Source organism: Heptranchias perlo, chromosome 4 (genome assembly GCF_035084215.1).
Source record: "Heptranchias perlo isolate sHepPer1 chromosome 4, sHepPer1.hap1, whole genome shotgun sequence".
NCBI classification, from domain to species: Eukaryota; Metazoa; Chordata; class Chondrichthyes; order Hexanchiformes; family Hexanchidae; genus Heptranchias; species Heptranchias perlo.
The window spans coordinates 97071034-97085669 of record NC_090328.1 but is presented as its reverse complement, the minus strand read 5'-3'; the positions used below and the strand labels follow the sequence as shown (position 1 = coordinate 97085669).

The window sequence follows — 14636 nt, the reverse complement described above, 5'->3', positions numbered from 1 at the left end:
TATCAGGATACCCTTCTATTCCTTTCTTCCCCATGTGCTCATCTAGCTTCCCCTTAAATACATCTATGCTACTTGCCTCAACTACTCCTTGTGTAGCACGTTCCACATTCTTCCCACTCTTTGGGTAAAAAAGTTTCCCCTGAATTCCCTATTGGATTTATTAGTGACTATTTTATATTTATGACCTCTAGTTTTGGACTTCCCCACAAGTGGAAATATTTTCACTACATCTACCCTATCAAATCCGATCATTATCTTAAAGACCTCTATCAGGTCACCCCTCAGCCTTCTCTTTTCTAGAGAAAAGAGCCCCAACCTGTTCAGGCTTTTCTGATAAGGATATCCTTTCAGTTCTGGTACCATCCTTGTGAATCTTTTTTGCAACCTCTCCACTGCCTCTACCTCCTTTCTATAATATGGAGACCAGAACTGTGCACGATACTCCAAGTGTGGTCTAACCAAGGTTCTATACAAGTTTAACATAACTTCTTTGCTTTTCAATTCTATCCCTCTAGAAATGAACCCTTGTGCTTGATTTGCCTTTCTTATAGCCTTATTAACTTATGTTGCTACTTTTAGTGATTTGTGTATCTGTACCCCTCGATCCCTTTTCTCCTTTATCCCGTTTAAACTCTTATTATCCAAGCAGTACGTAACCTCATTATTCTTCCTGCCAAATGCATCACCTCACACTGATCTATATTGAAATTCATTTGCCAATTACATGCCCATTCTGCAAGTTTATTAATGTCCTCTTGCATTTTGATGCAATCTTCCTTTGTATTAACAACATCCACCAATTTGGTGTCGTCCGTAAATTTTGAGATTCTACTTCCGATTCCCAAATCCGAATCATTAATTTAAATTGTGAACAACAGTGGTCCCAGCACCGATCCCTGTGGAACACCACTTCCCACCTTTTGGCAGTCTGAGTGGCTACCCCTAACCCCTATTCTCTGTTTTCTGTTTTGTAGCCAGCTTGCTATCCATTCTGCTACCTGTCCCCTGACTCCACATGCTCTGACCTTAGCCATGAGTCTACAATGTGGTACCTTATTGAAGGCCTTTTGGAAATCCAAATATGTTACATCTACTCCATTTCTACGCAAGTTCTTTCTTTCTTTATGTAAAGGGGAAACCAATATCAGAGATATTGGGGTCCCAATAGGTCAAAGCAGTCTGCCTGCTGACAAGAGCAGGAAGGCTCCAGATTCAATCTTCAGTCAGTGCTGTTAGCACATCTCAGTGGGAACAGATTCAGGGCCGCTACAATTGACCTAAGTGCCCTTAGGCTAAGTGGGGAAAATGATTGAAAGTCCCCGATCGTGATCACTAGCCACTGATTCTATTGTGTGTGTCTGTGTGCGAATGTGTGTGCGCACCTATGTGCATGTACATATGTGCGTGCGCCCGTGTGTGTGCATGTGTGTATGGGCGTGTGTGTGTATGGGCATGTGTGTGTGCGAGCATATGTGTGTGCGTATTATTAGTTTTTACGCTATTTCTAGTTTAGTTCAGTACATTCAATGAAACACTCAACACACCTTAATCCCCCTAGGGTCAGGCTTTATTTTTAATATGTAGATTCCACAATAACACAATTCATATATTAAATGAGTGCAAATTATTCATATAAAATATTCTACAAAGGAATACTTATGGTAATATTCATACAATATTATAGTTGTATAGTAACATTCATAATCTAACAAGCTGTTTCCATAAACTATCAGACTTTGATCATTACTAAGCCCAGGAGGCACTAAAGGATGTTCTACCTTGGATGTAGCTGTCAGCTTTCTTCTTCCCAGGGTGCTCTCTGACCTAAGCTGCAAACTGTTCCTATAAAGGTACAGCCCATGTGAATTTTTGGTTACCAAAAATTTGTCAATCAAATCATTAAGCCGAAGGACACTTATCAAAAACAACATTCCATTTGATTGGACGGAGGGAAGTGGCAAGTCGGAGGACCTCCTCGTGGATGTGCTCCAGGGCCTGGCCAAGGTGGCCATGGTCCATGGAGGTGGTCGCTCTGGCTGCCTGCCTCTCTTCCGCAGTATTGTCAGCACCTGGGTGACCCTGGAAAAGGTGTCGCGGTTTCCGCCGGTACGCTTGAGGCTTTCCGCTGCCGGTGAGCACCGCAGGAACTGGACTACATAGCGAACACAGGAAATTATTATTTGATTTGTTAAGTTTCCTCTGTTTTGTATGATTTGGGTTTTATTAGTTGTGCTCCTCTAAAAAGGGGGCACTTTTGTTAGATTTTTTTTGTTTAGTGACACCGGGGCAACCCAATGTTTCCTTATCGTTTTATTAAAAGAGGCATTTGATGGCCATTTAGGTTTCATCAATTTACCTCTTCCTGTTTCATTAGAGCTAATAGGCATCTGAAAGTAATAACAATATCAGAGTTTGCTTTTACTGGTGCATTTAAAGAAACAAATAGCCTTCATGCTTCCGGCCAATCTACACATAGGCAGAGCTCCAAGCTGTGCACAAGGTTTGTGCATCCTGTTCTATTTGAGGTGAATAGTTCACTAAGGTTTGTTTTTCTTAAAAGGGCTAATTAGTTCAAGCCAATAGTTCACTGGACACAGCTCTCTAGCGCAAAGTCCACCAATATCAAACATACATGCATATAAAACAAAGCAAGATTCTAAATCTAGTTTACTTTTATGACTACTGTTTCATATTAATATCATTCATATTATCTATCTTCTAATATTATGTGTGTACATGCATGTGTGCATGTGTGTCTGTGTGCGCATCAGGAGAGGACAGATTCAGGCTTGAATGTGATTCCCCCCACATAAGAATAGACTTCCATTATGAGAAGAATGTTCATTTTGACACGGTGCCTGGGTGATTGTAATCCATCATTTGCTGCCTTCGGGAAAGTTCATGTCGAGAAAACTGAGTAGAAAATCATCAAAATAACTATTACTGCAGACATACAAAGAACAGAGAACATGCAACATTTTTATATATCACAGCCAACTTTCTAGCACTACATTTTTCACTCCCAACTATTCACTTTCACACATTGATGGTGTTCTTTACACAGTCATCGATTTGAATTTGCACATTCATATATTCGCAGATGACTCACCCATTTCTAGAGACACGACTGCTGCATCCGGACAAACCCACGCTTACATCCGACAAGCGTTAAGAACATATTGATAAGGAAGAGGAAAGTATTGAGTGAAACCAGCAACTGAGGAGCTAGAAGTATATTACACAGGGGAGGATGCTCAGGAATCTTCATATGTCAATCTAAGAAAAGACACCGAGCATCAGGTGAAAGAGCTGTTGAGAAAGGAGGCTTTACATTAGCCAGAGTGACCATGAGTTCGCATCTCGGCTCCCCTACAATCAAAGGTAGTCAGACTCAGGACACTGAAATACAGCCTGTCAATTTGTAGGCTGCATTATACCAAGCTGGTATCAGTAAAAGTGATGGTGAAGCTGTCAGATTGTTGTCAGAACACAAATTGGTTCACTAATGTCTTTTAGGGAAGGAAACCTGGTGACCTTACCTGGTCTGGCCTATATGTGATTCCAGTCCCACACCAACGTGGTTAACTCCTAACTGCTCTCTGATGTGGTCTAGAAAGCCACTCACATGTGTCAGTGGTTCAAGAAGAAAGCTCACCACCACCTTCTCAGGGCAACTAGGTATGGTCAATCAATGCCAACCTTGCCAGTAGGGTTGCCAACTCTGGTTGGGCGTATTCCTGGAGATTTCATCAGATGACCACTCACCTCGAACCACCCCGCCTCCACACTCCCGTCATTGGTCCATCTTTCGGACGCAATGCCCTCCCACGCCAATTGGAAAGGGAACAGACTCTTTGTTACCCAATTGGATTAATCTTGACTGTTGTGAAACAGCCTTTTTCCCTTCATTTCCAATATTTTTCTAATTAATAAACAAAAGTGTTCAAAGAAAATTTAAAAAACACAATTTTATTTAATGACCCTATGATTTTTCTCCCGGGTTCATAGAATCATAGAATCGTAGAAAATTTATGGCACAGAAGGAGGCCATTTGGCCCATCATGTCCGTGCTGGCTGAGAAACGAGCCACCCAGCCTAATCCCACTTTCCTGCATTTGGTCTGTAGCCCTGCAGGTCACGGCTCTTCAAGAGCACATCCAGGTATTTTTTTAAATGAGTTGAGGGTTTCTGCCTCTACCACCCTCTCAGGCAGTGAGTTCCAGACCCCCACCACCCTCCTGGGTGAAAGATTTTTTCCTCATTTCCGCTCTAATCCTTCTACCAATCACGTTAAATCTATGCCCCCTAGTTATTGACCCCTCTTCTAAGGGAAATAGGTTCTTCCTATCCACTCTATCTAGGCCCCTCATCATTTTGTTCACCTCAATCAAATCACCCCTCAGCCTCCTTTGTTCCAAGGAAAACAACCCCAGCCTATCCAATCTGTCATCATAGCTAAAATCCTCCAGTCCTGGCAACATTCTTGTAAATCTCCTCTGCACCCTCTCTAGTGCAATTACATCCTTCCTATAATGTGGTGACCAGAACTGTGTGCAGTACTCAAGCTGTGGCCTAACTAGTGTTTTATACAGTTCCAGCATAACATCTATGCCTCGGCTAATAAAGGAAAGTATTCCATATGCCTTCCTAACCACCTTATCTACCTTCCTGCTACCTTCAGGGATCTGTGGACATGCACTCCAAGGTCCCTCACTTCCTATACACCTCTCAGTATCCTCCCATTTATTGTGTAGTCCCTTGCCTTGTTTGCTCTCCCCAAATGCATTACCTCACACTTCTCCGGATTGAACTCCATTTGCCACTTTTCTGCCCATCTGACCAGTCCATTGATATCTTCCTGCAGTCTACAGCTTTCCTCCTCACTATCAACCACAAGGCCTATCTTTGGGGTTGCTCCCAGCAGTGTCCTGGGGATTAATCTACTATTCCTGGAGACTACAGAGCAATCCTGGAGAGTTGGCAACCCTACTTGCTGGCAATGCCCACATATCAAGAATGAATAAAAGAAGAACTAACTGCACATGGTAAACTGTGTTAGCAGCATTTTGTTACAGCAAGACCATCCCAGTTCATGGAACAGGCACTTTACTCACAATACAGGAGTCTATCCACCAACCATTGTCCATGTTGTCTAGTAAGACACAGCTCCATCAATCCATATGACAGATGGATTTCAGGGAGCAACCTCGAGTGATATTGTGGCCAGTGTAGCACATTCTCTGATGCCATCCACCACAGTGGTGGTTAAACTGTTCAGAATCTTTTCAATTATTTTTAATTAGCAGTGATCCAAATTACTAATTTACAATTTTTTTTTATCCAAATTTTTAAATAACAAGTTTTACATTTTAATACTTGAAGACCCATAAATTAAAACAAACAATTTTCATTACTGCTGTTCCTCTCCAATTTCTCTGGATTTTTGAGGACAGTTTCTGTCTGATGTCTATGTAATACATTGAAAATTTTGCATCTGCACACACTTCCTGTCTACAGAACTTTATTTTCTGTTGTCAAATTTTTGTCACATTTTTGGGTCAATGTTTTTCCCTTAGAAATTCCTATATCCATATTTAGAATGAAAACTGCCTATGTAAACTTGACACGCTGTAATTGCACCTTCCCGCCAGTGGTAGTGCTATAGCACCTCAGTTTTGCATCTCCCAGCTCCTTAGCCTGTACTGAGAGAAACTCCAATCAACTCTACTTCTCTGCTTCCCAAGTTGCCAAAGATTTTCCTGTTCAACTATAAGTAATAATATAAAATTAAAGTACATAGTATCGAAAAATAAGGACATGATGTATGACTTTAAAATGGGAACTGAATTGTGTCTGCATACCCTAGTCAGTTATCCCCTGCCCTCTAACCCCACTTAACCTGAAGACGACATCTGGTCTTGATTCCCCATGTGCAACACCCCAGGAGACTGACTCGTGATTTATATCATTTCATTAACTGCCCTTTGGTAAACAAGAATAAACAAATTTATTTCACTATGTTATAGTTGTAAAATGCAAACCAGTGTGTTCATTAAACAGCACACACCGTAATCTATTCAGACACTATCCTTTCATCTCTGGGACCTGGGGTCAAATCCAGCCCTGACTGAGGGGGCAAAAGTTTTCTGCCTTGAGTGTAAGTAGGTAGGCCACTCTTGTTCCATCTGTCAGTGGACATAGATCCACAGCAGTAAACTGCCCATAACTCAGCACAAACTGACTGTCAGTCTCACTTGAGCATCAGGTGGTTGATGCTTGAAAAGGAAAAATTCATCCAGTTGCAATAAGGATTGTTCCTCTGAGGTTACAGATAAGGTATATTGTTGAGCAGTATAGAGGGAGCTCCACTCTGCACCACATGGTAGATGGAAGCTGACTGTTTCCAGTAATTGAGGAGTCAAGAATGAGGGACCTTAGGTACAAGATTAAATGTAAGAGATTTAGAACAGAGAGCAGGAGAAACCTCTTCACAGAGAAAGTTGTGATGCTGTGGAATTCACTTCCAGAGTTAATCGTTGAGGCAGAAACTATGTCAACATTCTAGATTAGTTTGTATAGGTGGATGAAGAAAAATGTAAGGAGTCGCACAACACCAGGTTATAGTCCAACAGCTTTATTTGAAATCACAAGCTTTCGGAGCTTTGCTCCTTCGCGGGTTTGGGAGGTGCTGTCGAAGAAGCCTTGGTGAGTTGCTGCAGTGCATCCTGTGGATGGTACACACTGCAGCCACGGTGCGCCGGTGGTGAAGGAAGTGAATGTTTAGGGTGGTGGATAAGGTGCCAATCAAGCGGGCTGCTTTGTCCTGGATGATGTTGCGTATATGGACTTTCAAAAGGCATTTGATAAAGTACCACATAATAGACTTGTTAGCAAAATTAAAGCCCGTGGGATTAAAGGGACAGCAGCAGCGTGGATACAAAATTGGCTAGGGGACAGAGATTAGTGGTGAACAGTTATTTTTCAGACTGGAGGGAAGTATACAGTCGTGTTCCCATGGGGTCAGTATTAGGACTATTGCTTTATTTGATATATATTAATGACCTGGATTTCGGTATAGAGGGTATAATTTCAAAGTTTGCAGATGACACAAAACTCAGAAATGTAGTAAACAATATGGAGGATAGTTATAGACTTCAGGAGGACATAGACAGACTGCTGAAATGCGCAGACATATGGCAGATGAAATTTAACGCAGATAACTGTGAAGTGATACATTTTTATAGGAAGAATGAGAAGTGGCAATATAAACTAAATGGTACAATTTTAAAGGGAGCGCAGGAACAGAGAGACCTGAGGGTGGAAGTATGCAAATCTTTAAAGGTGGCAGGACAAGTTGAGAAGGCTGTTAAAAAAGCATATGGGATCCTGGGCTTTATTAATAGAGGCATAGAGTACAAAAGCAAGGAAGTTATGTTAAATCTTTATAAAACATTGGTTAGGCCACAGCTGCAGTATTGTGTTCAATTCTGGACACCACACTTTAGGAAAGATGTCAATGCCTTAGAGAGGGTACAGAAGAAATTTACTGGAATGTTACCAGGGTTGAGGGACTTCAGTTATATGGAGAGACTGGAGAAGCTGGGGTTGTTTTCCTTAATACAGAGACAGTTAAGGGAAGATTTGATAGAGATGTCCAAAATCACGAATGGTTTTGCTAGAGTAAATAAGGAGAAACTGTTTCCAGTGGCAGAAGGGTCGGTAACTAGAGGTCAGAGATCAACAAAAGAGCCTGTGGCGGCCTGAGGAAACATTTTTTTATGCAGTGAGTTGTAATAACCTGGAATGCATTGCCTGGAGGTGGGGGGGAAGCAGATTCAATAATAACTTTGAAAAGGGAATTGGATAAATACTTGAAGGGAAAAAAATTACAGGGCTATGGGGAAAGAGCTGGAAATGGGACTAATTGGTTAGCTCTTTCATTGAACTGGTACAGGCATGATGGGCCGAATGGCTGTACCTATTATGATACTATGATTCCACAAAAATACCAACCTAAGCCAATGCTGATACTTACATTAATTATATTTCTGTTCTGTTCTTTTTCCCTAGATGTACTACTTCAACCACAACAACTTACATTTATATAGCACCTTTATAGTAGCAAAACATCCCAAGGCATTTCACAGGGATGTAATCAGACAAAACTTAGCCAATAAGGGAGAGATTGGGAGGGGTGACCAAAACTTTGGTCAAAATGGTAGGTTTTAAGGAAGGTGAAAGGAGAAGAGGAAGGTGGAGAGGCAGAGAGGTTTAGGGAAGGAATTCCAGAGCATAGGGTTTAGATGACTGAAGTCACAGCCGCCAATGGCTGGGTGAAGGGAGGGGGGTTACACAGGAGGCCATAGTCAGAATAATGGAGAGTTCAGGAGGGTTTGTACAACTGAAGGAGGTTAGGGAGAGGTGAGACCATTAAGTAATTTAAATACAAGGGTGAGAATTTTAAATTGGAGGCATTGGCGGACTGGGAGCCAGTGAAGACAGGAGTGATACATGAGCAGGACTTATAAGGGCAACAGAGTTTTGGATGATCTGAAGTTTACAGAGAGTTGAGGAAGGGAGGCTGGCCAGGAGAGCATTGGAATGTAACTTTTCTTTATACATTAGTTATAGGTGTGTTGGATAAGCAGAATGTTCTATGGTGAACTGTGATGTACAAAATTTATCTCACTCATGGGGAAACCCTTCATGCTTCACATAATTCGTCTCTGTGGACTATCCTCTATTTGTAGCATGGAAAGAGAGATAATTTCAGTTCAAAGTGTGAATTGAAGTAGAAAACAATAATTCAAACGTGGGAAATAACTTTTTTCCACGAATCACATAACACTTACCGGACCACGATAGAGCACCATAAACCCAACTGGGAAAACCCGCAGGCTGAATATCCCCTAAGTTGGTTCAATGGGAAGTTTCTCTCATTTGCTTAAAGACCTACAGCCTGGCTCTTTCCCATGTGTGAAAGCTGCTTGCTCCTGAGCTCAGTCTAAAGTTGTTGAAACCAATAATGTGCCTATGGAAACGGGCCTTTTCTGTGTTGGATGCTACAGCTTCATTCATTTAATCATTTTGGTTAAGTTGGCTCCTGGCCTGTCTTGATGTAGGTTCTTACCTGAAACATGGACCTACCTTTTTCTATTGGATGCTAAATAAACTGTTGTGCATCTACATTTGTTCTGTTTTTATTCCAGATTCCACCATTTATCTCCACAAACCATGTGAAATTGCACCACAAGAATTGCCAGCCTAGAAACAGGACCTCTGTGTTTATGCCTTAAAGAGGGCTGCTGCAGCTGCAGTTGCATCTGAACATTCTGTACTGTCCAAGAGCAGCAAACTGCCTCCCCTCCTAATATCAGTGCACACTGCAAGACATATGTTGAATCTTAGTCCTTGCCTGGCAGATGCTGGGGTAACCCGGGAAGTAATTAAGTTTGGATGGGTTAAATGGTATGTTATTAATTACACCCTCCAAAGAGGGTGTTTGAACAATAATTGGCAGCACTCAATGTAAACTAGTCCCACCGACGCCCCCCCCCCAACCCCGCCGCTCTCCGCGCCACTATACCATCTAAAATAGGGCTTCCAGGTTCAGCAGTGCCTATTTGACCCTTAACGGCAAGGCTTGGCTCAGTGGTGGTGCTATTCCTGCTGAGTCAGAAGGTCGTGGCTTCAAGTCCCACTCCAGAGATTCCCTCTTGGGTGGCTGTAAAAGATCCCATGGCACTATATGAAGAAGAGCAAGGGGAGTTCTTCTGGTGTCTGAGCCAGATTTTATCCCTGAACCAACACCACCAAAAACAGATTAACTGATCATTTATCTCATTGCTGTTTGTGGGACATTGCTGTGCGCAAATTGGCTGCTTCGTTTGCCTAGAAAAAGCAGGGACTGCTCTTCAAAAGGTACTTCATTGGCTGTGATGCGCATGAGGATGGGAAAAGTGGTATGCCAATGCAATTCTTCCTTCTTATACTGGAGGAAGTAAAAGTGAAGGTGAACCACAGGGCTGGGGGCTTCACATTTAAGAATAATCATATTTCTAGTGTAGACTTATGGCAGCTTGTAAAACTGAAAGACATTGAATCATACTGTGTTCTTTGAAAGAGTTATCCGATTAGTCCCACTCCCCAGCTTTTTTCCCATAGCCCTGCAAATTTTTCCTTTTTAAGTATATATCCAATTCCCTTTTTAAAGTTACTGTTGAATCTTCTTCCACCACCACCCTTTCAGGCGGTGCTTTCCCGATCACAATAACTCGCTGGGTAAAGAAATTTCTCCTCATTTCCCCAACCCCACTTCCTTCGCCAATTATCTTAAATCTGTGCCCTCCTGCTAGTAGGGTCTAGGGGGATTGGTGAAAAATATTTTAAATGCCATTGAATGGATTTCTTTTGTTGGTAAAATCATTCAGTGAGTTGCATTTTGTGACGATATAGTCTTCCTTCCTGCGATAAATATATATTTGTGGGATAGTTTGCGCCGTGGACTTCTTTGCCTTTGAGAACCTTGCAGCACATCTCCCTAACGACCGTGCGGTTGCTAAGTGATGTCATGCCCGAGCTCCGGCGAGGGATGCCTGGTGGCGGCTGGTTGCGGCAGTCGGGTAGAGACAGACAGCCGGCCGGGCGGCGGCGGCGGAGGAGGAGGAGGAGGAGGAGGGAGGGGCGTGGGTCAGACCGCCGCTTAGCTTCTTTCGGGACCCGATGGAGCGGCAGGAGACGGCTCGCGGTTGCTGTGGCCGGGCCCCCGACGCCGCATCGCGGCCGAGCGGAGAGTGAGAGTCCGCGGACTCGAGCTGCGGGCGCCATGTGTCGGCCTCACTGAAGAAACAAAAGGTGAGTTGCAGCCCGGTACAGTCGGTACACTTTCCCCCCCGGGGCTGCTGGTGCTCTCTGCAGTTAGCCGTACTCCCCGGGGCCATGCCCTCAGATATTCTGCAGCGATACAAATCAGTCTAAATATATTTAAATCTTCTACAATTAAAGCAAAAGGTGGGAAAGTACCAATGCCCCATGTATTTTCTTACATTACACCCTTCATGTCTGTAGGCATGACAAGTACCTCCTTTTATCTTTTTAAAGTGCGAACAAACAATTTTCTTTTCAGGGAGAAAAAGAGGTGTTGGATTCATCCTTTCTAAATCGTCTTGTTTCCAATTTCCCCACTCTTAAACAATTGGGAACAGCACCCCGATATCTGGACACTGTGCTCGGCAATTTGACGAGGGGACCCAGTGGGACCTCTATAACATGGAAGCTTTTAAACCCCTTTTAAGTCATCTCAATAATAACAACTCCTGAACAGGCGGAGTTCATGAACTCCTTAAAGCTAAAAGATTGACAGTAATAGTAACAGTGGCTGCACTTCAGAGTAATTCATTGCACTTGAAGCGTCTTGGGATGTCCTGAGAGATGTGATTAAGTGGTGTAAAAATGCGAGTTCTTCTCTTTCAAGCCATTAAAGGGATAAATCTCACACTTCATCCTGGAGTTGTACTAGCTGCGATGAGCTAACTTGGCACAAACTGTGAATTAAGATGCGGCGGAATCTGAAGAACTGAGATAGAGCAGTTATCTGAGGTGCTATTGAAAGCCATCAGATGAGTTGGACATCTGACTCATGCCTCATCTGTGTCTTATTCCCTGTCTCACCCTCACCAACAACAAACTGCCAAAATAAAGTTTTAACATTTACCTGAGGAAGGAGGAAGTCTCCGAAAGCTTGTGAATTTAAAATAAAATTGCTGGACTATAACTTGGTGTTGTAAAATTGTTTACAAAAATAAAGTTGAACATTATAAAATAAAGCTGCAGTCAATTTCATGACCCCCGCAGTCCTCAACATCTGCATAAAACAACCTTTTAGCAGCATTGCCAAATGTTAGGTTAAAATTTATGCTGAATGGTGATTGAGGCCCTTGAAAAAGATGATATTGGTAAATGCCTTTGAATAACCACATGGAGTAGTTGAGGTGATTAGCATAGATGCATTTAAGGGGAAACTAGCTAAGTGCTTGATGGAGAAAGGAATAGAAGGATTTGTTGATAGCCTGAGATGAAATAAGGTGGGAGGACGCTCATGTGGGGCACAAACACCGGCATAGATCTGTTGGGCCAGATGACCTGTTTCTGTGCTGTAAAATTATATGTAAAAACCAGCAATCCAATCCGGGACCCTCCTGTTTGAATGGCTCAGTGTGGCGCCTTGCTGTGCATTTATGGAAGTCTTAGCCAAAAATTCTCCTTGCATTAACGTCCTTTTGTGCTTCTAACTATTTTTTGTTCTATTTTCGTTTTTGTTTAATAAAACAGTCATTAGATTATTGGCTGTGTTGTCTTAGAAGGGTTAATATGTCTCGTTAAGAATGTCCCATTGGGCCTGGAGGTGTTAGAAATCTGAATTAACATATGTAGCTGATGTTGAATCATTGCATGGTTTGTGACTACCTCAGTAACATCTTGTTATCAAGTGAGCTCATTCACTCCTTCACACTAATCTTCTCAATAATGTCCTCAGCATTCACTCTTTAAAAACAAAAATTGACATTTAATAGTAGAATTAACTACACTTCAGAGTAATTCATTTTATGTCAAGTGTTTTGGGATGTCCTGAGAGATGTAATTGGGTGCTGTATAAATTCAAGTTCATTCTTCTTTCAATAAGGAATAAATCTAGCACCTTATCCACTTTAAACTCTCTCCTGCCTTTGAGCATTAAGGGAGGAGTTCCTGTATTCGATCTGTCCAATGCTAAACCAAAGTCTTGGGTTCCTGCTCCATTGGTCCAGGTGGACAATAAACGTCCCCTAGCATCATTTGAAGAAGAGCAGGAAGTCTGCCTGGTGTCCTGATTACATTCCTTTCTCAACCATTAACACCAGAGAAATATGTGGGATGTTGCTAGTGCAGAATGGGTGTCATGTTTGGCTACATAACAACAGTCGTTAGTAATTGTGTCTGAAGTCCTATAAAATGTTTTGCTACACAAGGGGCTAAATAAATGCAAGTATGTTGTTGATGGTCAGTTTCTTTGCAGCTTTTAGGATTCTGTAACATCCCTGCACACTCATGTTCTTCCAAAAGCATATATTTCCAGGATATAGTAAATCAGAAATTCTGTGATGGGAATGAATGCAATTCCAGATGAATAATTCAAGCTAACTTTAACCAGTTTGGTTCAGTCACTGCTGAATACTCTAGAATAAGAACAGTTTGGCCTTTTATATGTCTGTTGGGACCTATTAAAAGAGTATTGCTGTCCCGTGAAGGATCTTGCAAGACTATTTGCAAAGATCACCAAGGCAGTAAACCTGGAAGTTTATTGTTTTTGAAACTTGAGTGGAAGGCTGGAAGAGCATGGAGTTCTCCTTCCTCCCTCAACTGAGACAACAACAGCTTGCATTTATGTAGTGCCTTTAATGTAGTAAATTGTCCCAGGGTGCCTCACAGGAGCATTATCAGACAAAATTTGACACCTAGCCACATCATAAGATATTAGGACAGGTGACCAAAAGCTTGGTCAAACAGGGAGGTTTTAAAGAGCATCTTAAAGGAGGATAGAGAGGCAGAGACATTTAGGGAGGGAATTCCAGAATTTAGGGCCCAGACAGCTGAAGGCAAGGCTGCCAGTGGTGGGGTGAAAGAAATTGGGATTTCACAAGAGGACAGATTTGGAAGAACGCAGTGTCCTCGGAGCGTTGTTGGGCTGGAAGAGGTTACAGAGATAGGGGCGAGGCCCTGGAGGGATTTGAACACAAGGATGACAATTTTAAATGTGTGTGACTCCCAGTCCAGCAACTAATGTAGATCAGTGAGCACAGGGGTTATGGGTGGACGGGACTTGGTATGAGTTAGGATACAGGCAACAGAGTTTTGGATGAGCTGAAGTTTATTGAGGATGGAAGATATGAGGCCAGCCAGGAGAGCTTTGGAATAGTTGAGTTTGGAGGGTGCTATTACAAAGGTGGAAGTAGACGGTCTTGGTAATGGAGAGGATATGGAGTCGGAAGCTCAGTCCAGGGTCAAATAGGATGCCATGGTTGCGAACAGTCTGGTTTAGCCTCAGAGAGTGGCCAGGGATGGGAATGGAAATGGATTTTATGGTGGGGGCCGAAGTTAGTGGCTTCAATCTTCCCAATATTTAATTGGAGGAAATTTCTGCTCATTTAATACTGGATGTTGGATAAGCAGCGTGACAAACCAGAGGCATTGGAGGAGTTGAGAGAGGTGGTGGTTAGGTAGAGCTGGATGTCGTCAGCGTACGTGTGGAATGTGACGTGTTTTCGGATGCTGTCACTGAGGGGCAGCATGTAGATGAGAAATAGAAGGGGGCCAAGGATAGATCCTTGGGGAACTCCAGAGGTAACGGAGTGGGAAGAAAAACCATTGCAGGAGATACTCTGGCTACGACTGGATAGATAAAAATAGAACCAGGCGAGAGCAGTCCCACTCAGCTGGACAAAGGAGGGAGAGACATTGGAGAAGGATGGTGTGGTCAGCCGTGTCAAAGGCTGCAGACCGGTCGAGAAGGATGAGGAGGGATAGTGCACAGTTAATAGTTGTAAACAATTTTACAACACCAAGTTATAGTCCAGCAATTTTATTTTAAATTCACAAGC

The 14636-nt window shown here is 42.6% G+C and overlaps 1 protein-coding gene and 1 long non-coding RNA gene across 2 annotated transcripts in view; one reads left to right on the top strand and one right to left on the bottom strand.

Moving 5' to 3' along the window:
• Positions 1-1595: 1595 nt before the first annotated feature.
• LOC137321130 (uncharacterized) overlaps positions 1596-14636 on the bottom strand; it is a 42509-nt gene continuing 29468 nt past the window's right edge. The window contains exon 3 of the long non-coding RNA XR_010962716.1: positions 1596-2913. This is a non-coding gene — a long non-coding RNA (uncharacterized lncRNA). The remainder of the gene's footprint in view (positions 2914-14636) is intronic.
• Positions 10642-14636, top strand: part of fbxo10 (F-box protein 10) — a 66456-nt gene continuing 62461 nt past the window's right edge. Inside the window, exon 1 of the mRNA XM_067983356.1 lies at positions 10642-10854. The gene's annotated coding sequence lies outside the window, so the exon portion shown is untranslated. The remainder of the gene's footprint in view (positions 10855-14636) is intronic.